The sequence below is a fragment of the Mustelus asterias genome, chromosome 18, assembly GCF_964213995.1.
Source record: "Mustelus asterias chromosome 18, sMusAst1.hap1.1, whole genome shotgun sequence".
Taxonomy (NCBI): Eukaryota; Metazoa; Chordata; class Chondrichthyes; order Carcharhiniformes; family Triakidae; genus Mustelus; species Mustelus asterias.
The window spans coordinates 15,175,433-15,190,834 of NC_135818.1; the positions used below are offsets into that span (position 1 = coordinate 15,175,433).

General features: G+C 52.1%; 1 protein-coding gene across 2 annotated transcripts in view; it reads left to right on the forward strand.

The window, feature by feature from the left end:
* LOC144506969 (C-type lectin domain family 18 member A-like) overlaps positions 1–15,402 on the forward strand; it is a 59,958-nt gene that overhangs the window by 25,446 nt on the left and 19,110 nt on the right. The gene's annotated exons all lie outside the window — the stretch shown is intronic.

The window sequence follows — 15,402 nt, forward strand, 5'->3', positions numbered from 1 at the left end:
CCTTCTGAATTCACAATCTGATTTCTTGGTGACCATCTTAAATTGACAGGCCCGAGTTATGCTCTTCCCCACCAGAGAAAACATTGTCTCTCTATCCACTCGATCAAAACCTTTTAGAATTTTAATGACCTCTGTTAGCTCACTCTCATTATTCAGATGGTGTATCACTTTGCAGGTTGAAAACCGATGCTGGATAATTCACTTTTCCAACAGAGATGATTTCCATGAAGAGATAGGCACACAGAGGCTAATCAGCTTGTGGTATCGAAGTTCAACACGTCCAATAAAAACTGTTCTAGATACCAACTGTTTTGTCAGTTCAGCTTTTCACCTGAATCTCCGCACTCTGTGCATTGCAGAGGTAAGAAGTCTTACAACACCAGGTTAAACCTTCTTTAACCTGGTGTTGTTAGACTTCTTACTGTGTTTACCCCAGTCCAATGCCGGCATCTCCACATCATTGCAGAGGTCCCAGTCGTGAATCTCACTAAAAGCCCAGGGGAGGCGGGGCCTATTTGCACCGGAGTCTGACAGTTCCGGAACTCTGCGCATGCGCAGTGATCCTGATCTATCAGTCTCCCCATTTGCTGGCCAGCCCGAGACCCCGGGAGGCAGGCCTCCCCCACCCCCGGCAGACCCCCCCCCCCCGCCCCCCCCACCTCCCGCCCGCCGGCCCGCTCTAATCATTGCCCTTCCTCCATCCCAGACCGATCCCAATGCAGATTGGCAGCAGGCCCCCCACCCCCACTGATCACCCCTTGGCCCCGTCCACAATAGGCCCCGCCCCCTTGGCCCAGCCTGATGCCCGGGGGGCAGTGCCAAGATGCCCCCCAGGCATGGGCACTTTGCCCCCTGGGCAGTACCAGGGGGCACAGGCTGGCACTGCCAGGGTGCCCATGCCCAGGGGGCACTCCCCCCCACCGCCCGACCCCCTGGGGCGCCCCGATTGCTGACTCTGCACAGACAGTGACCCAAGCCAGGAATCGAACCCGGGTCCCTGGCACTAACCATTGTGCCACCCTGTGTAAAGTGGCAAGATTAGGTGTAAGGTGTAATGGAGTCAGGACTAATTGTGACTGCCAGGGCGGCACAGTGGCACAGTGGTTAGCACTGCTGCCTCACAACGCCAGGGATCCGGGTTCAATTCCCGGCTTGGGTCACTGTGTGGAGTTTGCACGTTCTCCCGGTGTCTGCGTGGGTTTCCTCCGGGTGCTCCCGTTTCCTCCCACAGTCCAAAGATGTGCGGGTTGGGTGGATTCGCCATGTTAAATTGCCCCTGAATGTCAGGGGGACTAGCTAGGGTAACTGCATGGGGTTATGGGGATGGGACGTGGGCGGAATTGTGGTCGGTGGAGACTTGATGGGCCGAATGGCCTCCTTCTGTCGGATTCCATGATTCTTAGTTGTTATGCATGGACTAGTACTGGATCTCCCCTGGCACCTACAGCGATCCGTGCAAATCCATCCAGCAACCTGGCAAGCAACGCAGAGACCAAAAGGGAACACAAGGTTCCGGTCATCACATGTTGTGTTGGCACCAGTTCTGTTGTACTTGTAGGGCCTGAGGAATGCAAAAGTTCTTTAGGCCAAGTGACTCCTTCTTTGCAAGAGAGAAGCCCTGCAGAAAGGTCTAATAGGAAGATAAGCGTAGAGATGTCCCTTCTCACAAAGTCTGGCCGTAATCTAGTAACGAACCCCATTGGCGGGCACTGATCACTTGGGGAAGGGATGGAAATAATATCAGTCAATGATGCAGGATCAAGGAAAGATATATGTAAAGAGGAAAGGCCTTTGAGACAATCAAGCCTGCTTGTCTTCCCATCTTCCTTGAGATAGGCAACAACTGGAGACAAGCTTTGGAGAAATGTCAACAGCTGCTCCAGAAAAAGGTACAGGAAGGACCGGTGTGTGTTAAGTTTTGCTTTATTTAACAAAGACATGGGACATGAACCTTTGTTGCAATAGCCCCAGAAATGCAACAGAAATCCTGGCTCGAGTAGAGGGGGCGACCGCAGTGTGGGAACAAAACCAAGGAAATACTCGGGGATGCTGTTCAATTATAATTCTTTGGCTGCGTGGTGTCTCTCGCAGCTGCCTTGGGATTGAGAGACACTGAGAAGCGGGAGCCAAGAGTATAATTAAAAAGACCAACATTGAAGATAAGAGGGAAGGACCTCAACAAATTGCAAGGGCTTTGCTCAGAAGCAACTCAGTTGAGGGTGGGGCGGCACGGTGGTCCAGTGGTTAGCACTGCTGCCTCACAGCCCCAGGGACCCGGGTTTGATTCTCGGCTTGGGTCACTGTCTGTGTGGAGTTTGCATGTTCTGCCCGTATCTGTGTGGGTTTCCTCCAGATGCTCTCCCACAGTCCGGAAGACGTGCTGGTTAGGTGCATTGGCCGTGCTAAATTCTCCCTCAGTGTACCCGAACAGGCACCGGAGTGTGGCGACTAGGAGATTTTCATAGTAACTTCATTACAGTGTTAATGTAAGCCTACTTGTGACACTAATAAATTAACTTTAAACTTAAACAGACGGGGTCAGTGATCTCATCCACCACCCATTAACGCCCCACTGAGCATTAAGTATTTGCGGGGCTGCTGGGATTGGTGGAACTGCAGGTCCCATTGACTCTTCAGGTGACGTTGGTCCAAAGCCACATGTTCTCCCAAGCAATCGATACTCGCCACAAATCATGGGCGGAATTCTCCCCAAAAAATGTCGACTTGGCGGGAAAACTGGAGTAATTCACGCTGGTTTTTTCAGTGGGAGTTCAGAGAAGAATCTCCCACACTCCGTGCAGAGGTCACCAGCGCGAATATCGTTAAAAACCAGGGAGCGGGACCTATCCCCGCTGGAGAGGCTGGAATCAGCGTGCTGAGTGGGCGACTGTGCATGTGCCGATCTGTCAGTGCTGAGATTGGTGCATGTGCAGTGGCCCCACACTGATGGCCTCCCGTGACGCCAGCTCTCCCCCCCACCCCCCAAGCCCGATCGTCGGCCCCCCGACCATCCCCGGGCCCAGTCCCGACCACCCCGACCCAACCTCCAGCCCTCCCCACACCGATTCCCTCCCCCGACAGTAACCCCCCCCCCACACAGTCCCTCCCCCCACCCCCCCTGCAATGCTGATCCCCTTCCCCCACTGTGCCAACCCCACCCCACCAGCAGGCTGACCCACCCAACTGAGCGCCCACACCCAGCCCGCCCCGATCGCTGGCCTCCCTTCTTCCCCCACTGATCCCTGTGCAGACTGGCAGCAGGACCCCCCCCCCCCCACCCTCACTGATTGCCCCCTAGGCCCTGCCCCATCAGGCCCCTCCCAACATGGCCCACCCCCAATTGGCGTCACCCCCTTGGCACTGCCCAATGCTGGTTGGGCAGTGCCAAGCTGCCCCCTGGGCATGGGCACTTTGTCCCTTGGGCAGTACGAGGGGGCACAGGCTGGCACTGCCAGGGTGCCAAAGGCCAGGGGGCACCAACTCTCCCCGCCACCCGACCCTCTGGAGGGGCCCCAATTGCCCCCCCCCTTCACTGCAGCGGGATTGGAACGTTAGTTCCCCGAAAGTGGGGAGCTATAGTCATCCCTCCTGGAGTGAACCACTCTGGTGGGGAGGGAGATACCAGCGGGCCCGGAAAATTCAGTCCCGGGGCTGCTAATTTAATTTAAGATGTGGAGTTGCCGGCGTTGGACTGGGGTAGACACAGTAAGAACTGTAAGACTCACCTGATAAAGGAGCAGCGCTCCGAAAGCTCATGCTACCAAATTTAACCTGGTGTTGTGAGACTACTTACTGAATTTAATTTAAATGAGATTAAAATGACCATGTTAATGGTCTTTGCGCCTCCCACTGATTTCCAGCACGGGGAACCCCGCGGATTTGCCAATGCGACAGTCTCCCAGTCCAATGCGCTAATTTATTTTAGCAGGAGGGGGAGGGGGTCGGCACAGCCGGATGGGAGAATCGCAGCCCGTGTCTCAAATTACATACATGCTGCATCCCTTCATATTATTTTCTGAATTAAATCTATCCAATTTGCATTTGAATGAACTTGTACCACAAGTCAGCTTACATTAACACTGCAATGAAGTTACTGTAAAAATCCCCTAGTCGCCACACTCCTGTTCGGGTACACTGAGAGAGAATTGAGCATGGCCAATGCACCTAACCAGCACGTCTTTGGACTGTGGGAAGAAACCGGAGCACCCGGAGGAAACCCACGCAGACACGTGGAGAAAGTGCAAACTCCGCACAGACAGTGACCCGAGCCGGGAATCGAGCCCGGGACCCTGGCGCTGTGAGGCAGCAGTGCCAAACACTGTGCCACCGTGCAATCTGTTTTGAATTTATCTTCATCTCTTGAAGAGCAGGTTGCATCATGGTCTATATCAGTGGCTTCCGACAGTGTGTTGTGGTGCGCCAGTGTGCCGTGAAGAACCCCCACCACCCCGCCCCCCTCCCCCCCCCTCTCCGCCCCACCCAGTGTGCAGTGAGAAAAGATTCCAGATGATTCACAATTCAGATAACTAAACAAAAACTGAACTTCATCTTCAGCTCTCCGATTGTCATCTCCAAGACCTGCCGAACCTTGGGCCTCCCGCACATGCGCCAGCTGGGAAAGAGCCACCCGTGCGCGGTTTAGATTTTTTACGCTGGTCAGGCCCATGCACGTGACCAACGGGACTGGGAGCTAAAGGCAAAAGCCCCATGCGTCCCCACACAAAAAGCAACAACTTCAAAAGGGTGCAAAAATCCTGGGAGGAGCGAGAGAGACAGGGAGAATCACAGAATCACAGAATACTACAGTGCAGAACAGACCCTTCGGCCCATTGAGTTCGCACCGTTACCTGAAAGGCCCTGACCTGTCCAACTGATCCCACTTGCCAGCACGTGGCCCATAGCCCTGTATGTTATGGTGCGCCAAGCGCTCATCCACCACCCTCCCAGGCAGCGCATTCCAGACCATCACCATCCTCTGAGCAAAAACGTTGTTCCCCACATCCCCCTTATGTTAAAGAAAAAACAGGAGAGAGGGTAGGGAGAAATTAGAAACAAAAGTACCGCTATGGGAAGTAGACAGAATATAAGAGGGCTGTCTCAAAATATTTTTCAAGTATAGAAACATAAAAAGTTGGGAGCCACTGGTCCACAAAATCTAGTCTCTTTAGGGCTCATTAAGAAAGCAGGCAGGAAGTTGATCCGAAGCGTAAATACTGACAGGAGTGAAACTCAGGATAAGCAGAATATAAGAGGTGGCACGGTGGCACAGTGGTTAGCATTGCTGCCTCACAGCGCCAGGGACCCGGATACGCTTCCTGGCTTGAGTCACTGTCTGTGTGGAGTTTGCACATTCTTCCCGTGTCTGCGTGGGTTTCCTCTGTGTGCTCCGGTTTCCTCCCACAGTCCAAAGATATGCAGGCTAGTTGGATTGGCCATGCTAAATTGACCCTTAGTGTTGGGAGCTTAGCAGGGTAAATATGTGGTGTTACGGAAGTAGGGCCTGGGTGGGATTGTGATCGGTGCAGATGGGCCGAATGGCCTCCTTCTGTACTGTAGGATTCTATGATTCAAACCGCTTCCCGGATCATTCAGTTTGTAACAGCCAGGGAAGGTTCTGGAATCTTATCTGACATGAAGGTGTTTGATGATTGCTCTGTAACCACAGATGTGCAGGAGAAAGACTTGCTGGTGACTCGTGACTAATCGAATGATGTTTGCTCAGTCAAAGGCAAGTGTTTACTCTGGATGAAAGGGGGAACAAATCAATCTGACAGAGAATTTGCTTTCATCAAGTCCATGTTGTGTGTAGGATCGTACACGGACTGGAGTGTGTTGCGTGTAGGATAACAAAAGTGCTGAATGTGTTTTCCATGGGGTAACACACACATTGTACATGGGATAACACATGGACAGTACAGTGCACAGAATGTACAGTATGTAGCTGTGGTGAACCATCGTTGGTTCCCACTGGATAGTGCTGAGCCAGGGGCTGGCCAGTACTACAAGGATGTACATATGTTACTGTTGAGTTGTGCTATTGTTGCTGTTGGGGTTAGGGTGGGGTTGTTACACCTTTGTACTGTAGTGTTGTGGCACATCCCAGTCGGGCTCCGCCTCCTGGGAGAGGTATAAGAGTCCCTGCTCTGGCCGGGACCCCTTCAGTCTGGGATAGTGTACATAATTACTGGCTGCTTCATTACAGTAAATAAAAGCCTTTCATTTACCGAGCATCAGGCCTCGTGTTTGAGTAGCGCATCAATTTTATTTACTGTCGTTAAACTCTCGTGGAAGAAAAGAAAAAGGAGAGGGTATGGAGCAAATCCTGAAGCCGGAACGCCTTACACTAGATCCACGTGCGGTGGGCGCTTCTAACACCTTCGACCACTGGCTGAAGTGTTTCGAAGACTACCTAGCAGCCTCCGCAGCGATCACCACAGATGATGACAGACTCCGGGTCCTCCATGCGAGGGTAAGCGACACTGTCTACCTCGCGATCCGTGCAGCCACTAATTATCCTAAGGCCCTCGAGCTTCTAAAGAAGCGCTATACCAAACCACCTAACAAGATACACGCTCGTTACCTCCTAGCCACTCGACGACGGCAGTCTGGCGAAACGATGGAGGACTATGCCAATGAGCTCCTACAGCTAGCCAGGGGCTGTGACTGCAAAGCTGTGTCGGCTGAGCAGAGCATGTACGACCTCGCCCGAGATGCGTTTGTGGCATTCGACCTAAACTGTTGGAGAAGGGTAACCTTAATCTTACCCAGGCCATCGAGTTAGCAGAGATGCTCGAGTCGGCTTCCAAGAGCTTAGTTTTATATCCGGAGGACCACGTGGAGACAACGTGGCAGGAGCAAATCCCTCCTCGTCCCTCGGGTTCGAAATGCTGTGTAATGGCGTGCTCCCATTCGGGCCAGACGACGGCTGCAGCCCCGGGCGGCCCGCGGTGCTACTTCTGTGGAGGAGCGAAGCATACCCGGCAAAAGTGTCCCGCTAAAGCTGTATTGTGCACCGCATGCGGTAAAAAAGGGCATTATTCAAAAGTGTGCCGATCCAAACCCAGGAACGGCAGTGCGGCCTGCGATTCTTCAGAGCTTGGGTCTTCATCGTCGAAGTCGTCGCGGGGTTCGTCCACGTGCGAGACCAGGACGACGCCATTACGGTCGACGGAGTCGGAGGAGTATGACCACCAGGGGTCGCTGAGTTTGGCGCCCTCACCCACGTGCGATTCATGGGGGCAGCCATGTTGGTCGACACTGACCACGAACGACCAGCAGGGGTCCTCCTCATCGATTTCGGCTGCCTGCAGTGGCGCTCATGAACCAACGGTGGCGTCGATCATCCTGGATCAGGCCAAGCCTCATAGACTCGACAGATCTATGATGAATATCCAGGTAAATAACCACGCGATTTATTGTCTGTTTGACAGCGGGAGCACTGAGAGCTTTATCCACCCAGACACTGTGAAGCGGTGTGGACTCCAGATTCAACCTGCCAAACAGACAATCTCTATGGCATCAAGGTCCCGGTCTGTTGCCGTGCTAGGGAGTTGCGTGGTAACCTTGAAAGTACAAGGCACAGTTTACGAGCGCTTCAAGCTCCTTGTGTTGCTGTATCTTTGCGCGCCAATACTTCTCGGACTAAACTTCATGGTCCACTTGAGGAGTGTAATCCTACAGTACGGTGGGCCACTCCCTTCATTGGCGGTGGGAAAACAGCAGCAGCCTCCAAATTGCCCAATGTGCCCCGCCTGCAGCCTCTCGATGCTGAAGATCACCACACCCTCCTTGTTCCAGAATCTTGTGCCAGGCTGCAAGCCCATCGCGACTAAAAGTAGGCGTTACAGCACTGAGGATCGGATCTTCATAGAATCATAGAATCATAGAATCCCTACAGTGCAGAAGGAGGCCATTCGGCCCATCGAGTCTGCACCGACCACAATCCCACCCAGGCCCTACCCCCACATATTTTACCCGCTAATCCCTCTAACCTACGCATTTTAGGATTCGAAGGGGCAATTTTTTTTAACCTGGCCAATCAACCTAACCGCACATCTTTGGACTGTGGGAGGAAACCGGAGCACCCGGAGGAAACCCACGCAGACACGGGGAGAACGTGCAAACTCCACACAGACAGTGACCCGAGCTGGGAATCGAACCCGGGACCCTGGAGCTGTGAAGCAGCAGTGCTAACCACTGTGCCACCGTGCCGCCGTCCAAAGATGTGCGGGTTAGGTTGATTGGCCAGGTTAAAAATTGCCCCTTAGAGTCCTGAGATGCGTAGGTTGGAGGGATTAGCGGGTAAATATGTGGGGGTAGGGCCTGGGTGGGATTGTGGTCGGTGCAGACTCGATGGGCCGAATGGCCTCCTTCTGCACTGTAGGGTTTCTATGATTCTATGATTCTATGTATCATTTTCTCAGGGTTCCCTTTGGTGTCACCAATGGGGTCTCGGTCTTCCAGCGTGCTATGGACCGAATGGTGGACCAGAACGGGCTGCGGGCTACCTTCCCGTACCTGGATAACGTCACCATCTGCGGCCATGACCAGCAGGACCACGACACAAACCTCCTGAACTTCTTACGCACTGCATCTCGCCTGAACTTGACCTACAACAGGGAGAAGTGTGTGTTTCGTACGCGCCGTTTAGCCATCCTAGGATACGTGGTGGAAAACGGGGTCATTGGCCCTGATCCAGACCGTATGCGCCCCCTTTCTGAACTTCACTTACCTACTAGTGCAAAAGCACTGAGAAGATGCTTAGGCTTCTTCTCTTATTATGCGCAGTGGGTTCCCAACTACGCGGACAAAGCCCGTCCGCTCATTAAGTCCACGACTTTTACCTTAACGCCAGAGGCCCGATTGGCCTTCGATAAATTGAAAGCCGACATCGCGAAAGCTACGATGCACGCTGTAGACGAGTCCATCCCCTTTCAGGTGGAAAGCGATGCATCTGATTTCGTCCTGGCCGCCACACTTAACCAGGCGGGCAGGCCCGTCGCATTTTTTTCCCGCACCCTCCAAGGCCCCGAAATTCGGCATTCAGCGGTGGAAAAGGAGGCCCAGGCCATTGTGGAGGCCGTCAGGCACTGGCGCCATTACTTGGCGGGAAAACGGTTAACCCTGATCACGGACCAGCGGTCCGTGGCGTTCATGTTTAACAACACGCAGAGGGGCAAGATCAAGAATGACAAGATCTTGCGGTGGAGAATTGAACTCTCCACCTATAACTACGATATCATGTATCGTCCAGGGAAGCTCAATGAGCCCTCGGATGCCCTCTCGCGTGGAACATGCGCTAGTATACAGGAGGACCGTTTGCACGCCCTCCATAATGACCTGTGCCATCCTGGGGTCACTCGGCTCTACCACTTTGTAAAAGCCCGCAACCTGCCTTATTCGGTGGAGGACGTCAGGTCGGTAACAAGGAGCTGCCGGGTTTGCGCGGAATGCAAACCGCACTTTTACCGACCTGACCGGGCACATTTAGTCAAGGCCACTCGTCCCTTCGAGAGACTGAGTGTTGATTTTAAGGGCCCCCTTCCCTCAACAGATCGGAATGTGTACTTCCTCAATATCATTGATGAGTACTCTCGGTTCCCTTTTGTTGTTCCCTGCTCTGATACATCCGCTGCCACGGTGATCAAGGCATTCCGTGATCTTTTTACCCTGTTCGGGTACCCCAGCTACATTCATAGCGACAGGGGCTCGTCGTTCATGAGCGATGACTTGAGGCAATTCCTGCTCTCATACGGGATTGCCTCTAGTAGGACCACGAGTTACAACCCTAGGGGTAATGGACAGGTGGAATGCGAGAATGCTACAGTCTGGAAGGCTGTCTTACTGGCGTTGAAGTCAAAAGGTCTTCCAGTCTCCCGTTGGCAAGAGGTGCTCCCTGATGCGCTCCATTCTATTCGCTCCCTCCTGTGTACGGCAACCATTGCTACTCCCCACGAGAGGATGTTCTCATTCCCTCGGAAGTCTTCCTCGGGGACCTCATTACCGTCTTGGTTGACGTATTCAGGACCCGTCCTCCTGCGGCGACATGTAAGGGCCCGCAAGTCCGACCCGTTGGTCGAACAGGTCCATCTCCTCCACGCCAACCCTCAGTATGCCTATGTGGCATACCCTGACGGGCGAGAGGACACGGTCTCGATCCAAGACCTGGCGCCAGCAGGGGACGTAGCAACCCCTGTCGCTCCCATACCCCCAGTAACAAACCCTTTATCTCTTATTTCTTCCCCGGACACGGCGCGGGCAGCATCGGGACCATTGCTTAACCATGTTACTCCCATGTACAGCTTGCCTGAGCCCAGAAGATGGTCGCCACCGCAGGGCGTGTCAGGATCCCCTGGACTACCGTCACCTCAGGGTCAACCGGCCTGTGAGTCCGTGGAAGAACAGCTGGATGCCGTTTTGGGGAGAACGCCACCGCAAGTGCCTACTCCGGTGTCACCGCCGGTATTGAGGAGGTCACAACGACGGTGCGGTCCCCCTGACCGTCTGAACTTATAGAATGCTGACACTGTATTCTGTCTTTTTGTACCCCGCCGGCCTTTGTTTTCAAAGGAGGGGTGAATGTGGTGAACCATCGTTGGTTCCCACTGGATAGTGCTGAGCCAGGGGCTGGCCAGGACTACAAGGATGTACATATGTTACTGTTGGATTGTGCTATTGTTGCTGTTGGGTTAGGGTGGGGTTGTTACACCTTTGTACTGTAGTGTTGTGGCACATCCCAGTCGGGCTCCACCTCCTGGGAGAGGTATAAGAGTCCCTGCTCTGGCCGGGACCCCTTCAGTCTGGGATAGTGTATATAAGTTCTGGTAGCTTCGTTAACAGTAAATAAAAGCCTTTCATTTACTGAGCTTCAAGCCTCGTGTCTGAATAGCGCATCAGTAACGCAGGCAATGATACATAGGTAGAAATGTACAAGGGATTGAAGGGATGTACACGCATAACACATGGGCTATGAGGTGTTGTAAATTAAACAAAACACGAGCTCTGAGTGTCATGCATGTAGCGTAAAATAAGCTTAGAATCTTTGACTGTGTACAGTTAGTGAGTAAATCCCACCCTGAATAAACAGTGACTATACAGTTACACGGTGAGAAACCATTACGCTGTTCATAAAACAGAAAATCTATACGATTGTGCACACATATCGGCCCAGATTTTCAGAATACCATTTACAGGAAGACCAGAGGGTTAACAGGGGCGTAATGACTTCAGCCAGGCCATTGAGGTTGGCCTATTGGAGTATGAACTCCAATTATGAACTCCCTTATTAAGGATCTAATTGATGGGCCAATCAGGGAGTCTTTGCCTTGTACTTGTGATCCTCTGGCACCCCCAGAGATAGACGGCTGACTGATAGCACTCTGTGTACTGCTGTTAGAGTTTGTAAATAAAGGGAATTGGTGAAGGAACTTCTGCCTCCGCAGACTTATTACAGGGGGACACGGAAGCTGAATGTGAGTTTGTTAATCCCAGGAAATGATAAGAACTCAAAGGGGAACAAAGCTTGGAGAGCCATGAGTCTTTCATTCACTGGTGGGAACCAATCAAGGTGAACATCAAGAGGCTCTTCATCCTCAAAGATGTTGGAGAAGGCGAGAGAGGAACAAAAGGCAATGTCCCGACTCCAGAAAGATGCGCAGAATCTGCTCGGGCTGCTGTCAATGTCAAAGAGGATCTCCAACAGGTGAAGATTTGCCAACAGGTCTCGCTCTTTGCTGTTTAAGAGAAGGTGGGGGAGGGGGGACGGGGGGGGGGGGGGGGGGGGGGAGGGGAGAGGAGAGGGGTGGGGTGGGGTGGGGGATTGGTTTCCAGAATCATTTTCTGGTCCAGAATCCTCGGTTTGGAACAGGATGCGACATGTTCACATTTCCTCTTCCAAAGGTTACAAAGATGTGGAGATGCCGGCGTTGGACTGGGGTGGGCACTGCAAGAAGTCTCATAACACCAGGTTAAAATTCAACAGGTTTATTTGGAATCACGAGCTTTCGGAGCGCTGCTCCTTTATCAGGCGAGTGGAGAGGTAGGTTTCACGGCATATATAGACACAGACACAATTGCAAGATAATTGTGTCTCTATCTATATATGCCCTGTTTGTGAAACCTACCTCTCCACTCACCTGATGAAGCAGCAGCGCTCCGAAAGATCCTGATTCCAAATAAAACTGTTGGACTTTAACCTGATGTTGTGGGAAAGGTCACAAAGAGAGAGCTCTGCAATCAGCTATCTGAAGAGAGAGGCTGGCTCAGAAACAACACCATGGTCTGACATATAGAGAGAGGGTCAGCAAATCCTTTGATACCAGATTAAATTGCCTAAAGCACTGTCGCTCCGTCCCTCCTGTCCTCCATCACGGAGGTTTTAGAATCATAGAATCCCCACAGTACAGAAGGAGGCCATTCGGCCTGTCAAGTCTGCACCGACCACGATCCCACCCAGGCCCTATTCCCATAATCCCACACATTCACCCTGCTAATCCCCCTGACACTAGGGTCAATTTAACACGGCCAATCAACCTAACCCACACATCTTTGGACTGTGGGAGGAAACTGGAGCACCCGGAGGAAACCCACGCAGACACGGGGAGAATGTGCAAACTCCACGCAGACAGTCATCCAAGGCCAGAATTGAACCCGGGTCCCTGGCGCTGTGGGGCACAGTGCTAACCACTGTGACACCGTGCCACCCAAACAGAGTAGGCAGGGAGAAACTGGTGCTAACCACGATGCCACCATGCCAGTACGCAGGAGAGTCTGGTCAAACCATTAACTCTGGACTGAGCTACGGCTGCCAAGTCCTTCGATGAGAGTAAACCTCCCGGAAGCGACGGTTTACTGGCTGAGTTTTATTTGGCTCTTTGGAATTGGATCCAGACCTGCTGGAAGTGTGCGAGAGTGTGCTTCCGACTGGGAGCATGTCAGAATCCACCAGGAAAGGCCTCATCTACAAATGGAAGGGGGAAAGGGAGGAAATTAAAAGTTGGCGACCCATCTCGAAGTTGATGGTGGACTATAAAATTCTGTCAATGTTTGAGAGAAAAAATTCCGACTCATCTCCATCTTAAATGTTAAACTGTGCCCCTCAGTCCCAGATTTCCCCACAAGGGGAAACAAGGGAGGGAGTGGAATTCCCCTTGGGGAAGTGAAGGTTGAGAGGGGATTGGATAGAGACGTCCAAAATCGAGAGAGAAGGAGAATCATAGAATCCCGACAGAGCAGAAGGAGGTTATTCGGCCCATCGAGACTGCACTGACCACAATCCCACCCAGGCCCTATCCCCATAACCCCACATATTTACCCCGCTAATCCCCCTGACACTAAGAGATAATTGAACATGGCCAATCAACTTGACCTGCACATCTTTAGGGATGTGAGAGGAAACTGGACCACCTGGAGGAAACCCACGCAAACACGGGGAGAACGTGCCAACTCCACATAGACAGTGACCTGAGGCTGGAGTTGAACCCGGGTCCCTGGCGCTGTGAGGCAGCAGTGCTAACCGCTGTAACACCGTGCCGCCCAGACAGAGTAGGCAGGGGGAAACTGGTCTCATTGATCGAAGAGGACACTGATATAAGGAGATTGGCAAAGGGAAAGGGAGAGAACATGAGGAGTATCTTCTTTCTGCAGTGAGAAAGTATGGTTTTCAACGGGGAATTGAATAGTTTTCTGATTGGAAAGAAAGAGGAGTGCGACTAGTTGAGTGGCTCCTACAGAGAGTCAGCAAAGCCATGATTGGCCAGAGAGCCGTCTCTGTGGTTACCATGCTATGATTCTAGGCCCTGCCTACAAATTGGTTTATGGGAGGTGGATCAGGCCTGAGTCTGTGCCCAGGAGCTTGATTGGGCATTTAAACATTACATTGAGGGTTGGGATCTGACTAATAGCTTTATCCAGGATGGTTGGGTTTCTCAGACCTCGGGAAACCTGACTGCTGAGGACAGGAGGGGACAGTGTTAGGAAAAGGGTAAGTGTCTTTACAGCACTGCTTGTGGGCCTGGAGAAGCAGGAGTGCTTTCCCCTGGTCTCCCAAGCGGCCATCTTCTGTCTTCGGGGAGTGCGTGACTCAGTCAGGATTCTTCAGTCTGACTGGTTGAAGAGCTGCGCTGTTGCTTACCCTGCGAGGCAAGGAGGATAAGAGAGCGTTTACACTGTTCAGTCAACTCACCGTGGCTTCCACCTCACCCCCCTCCCCCACAATCCCTACCCCCCCCCCCTGCCCCCGCAGAGGTCACCACCTTGAGAAAGATCCCTAAATACCACAAGTTGCGACTCAAATGTCCTTAAGGAGTCGATGCAATTAAGGTGAGCACTGAGCTACCAAATCCAGGCCAAGAATTCAGGAACTAACAGAGCGACTGGGAATGATTTAAAAGCGGTTTTCACACAACAATATTGAAACTCAGCAACTTAACAGGAATACGGCATGCTTGCCTTCATTGGTCGGGGCATTGAGTATAAAAATTAGCAGCTCATGTTGCAGCTGTACAGAAGCTTAGTTAGGCCTCATTTGGAATATTATGTACAATTCTGGTCGCCACATTGTCAGAAGGATGTGGAGGCTTTGGAGAGGGTACAGAAGAGGTTTACCAGGATGTTGCCTGGTCTGGAGGGTATTTGCTATGAAAAGAGGTTGAATAAACTCGGTTTGTTCTCACTGCAACGATGGAGGTTGAGGGGTGGCCTGATAGAGATTTACAAGATTATGAGTGGCCTGGACAGAGTGGATAGTCAGATGCTGTTTCCTTGGGTAGAAAAGTCAAGTACTAGGGGACATGGGTTTAAGGTGCGTGGGGAAAGGTTTAGAGGAGATATGCGAGATAAGTTTTTTACACAGAGGGTGGTGAATGTCTGGAATGCGCTGCCCGGGGAGGTGGTGGGAGCAGGTACAATAGCGGCATTTAAGGGGCAACTAGACAAATACATGAATAGGACGGGAATGGAAGGATACGGACTCTGTAAGTGCATACGGTTTTAGTTCAGTCGGGCATCATGGTCGGCGCAGGCTTGAAGGGCCGAAGGGCCTGTTCCTGTGCTGTACTGTTCTTTGATCTTTGAAGGTCTTAAGCACTCACAGCCCAACTTCCCTGAGGCACTGGTATTACCATACTCTGACAGGAGAGGAAAAGCTTGCATTTATATAGCACCTTTCCCAACCTTGGGATGTCCCGAAGCTCTTCATGTTCATTGAAATACTTTTGAAGTGTAGTCAATATTGTAATGCAGGAAGCATGGGAGCCAATTTACGCACAGCAAGATCCCACAAACAGTAATGTGATAATGAACAGAGAATCTGTTTCAGTGATGTTGGTTGCGGGATAATTATTGGCCCAGGACAACAGGACAGAACTCTACTGACCTTTGACACTGTGCAGTTCAGTGCGATTA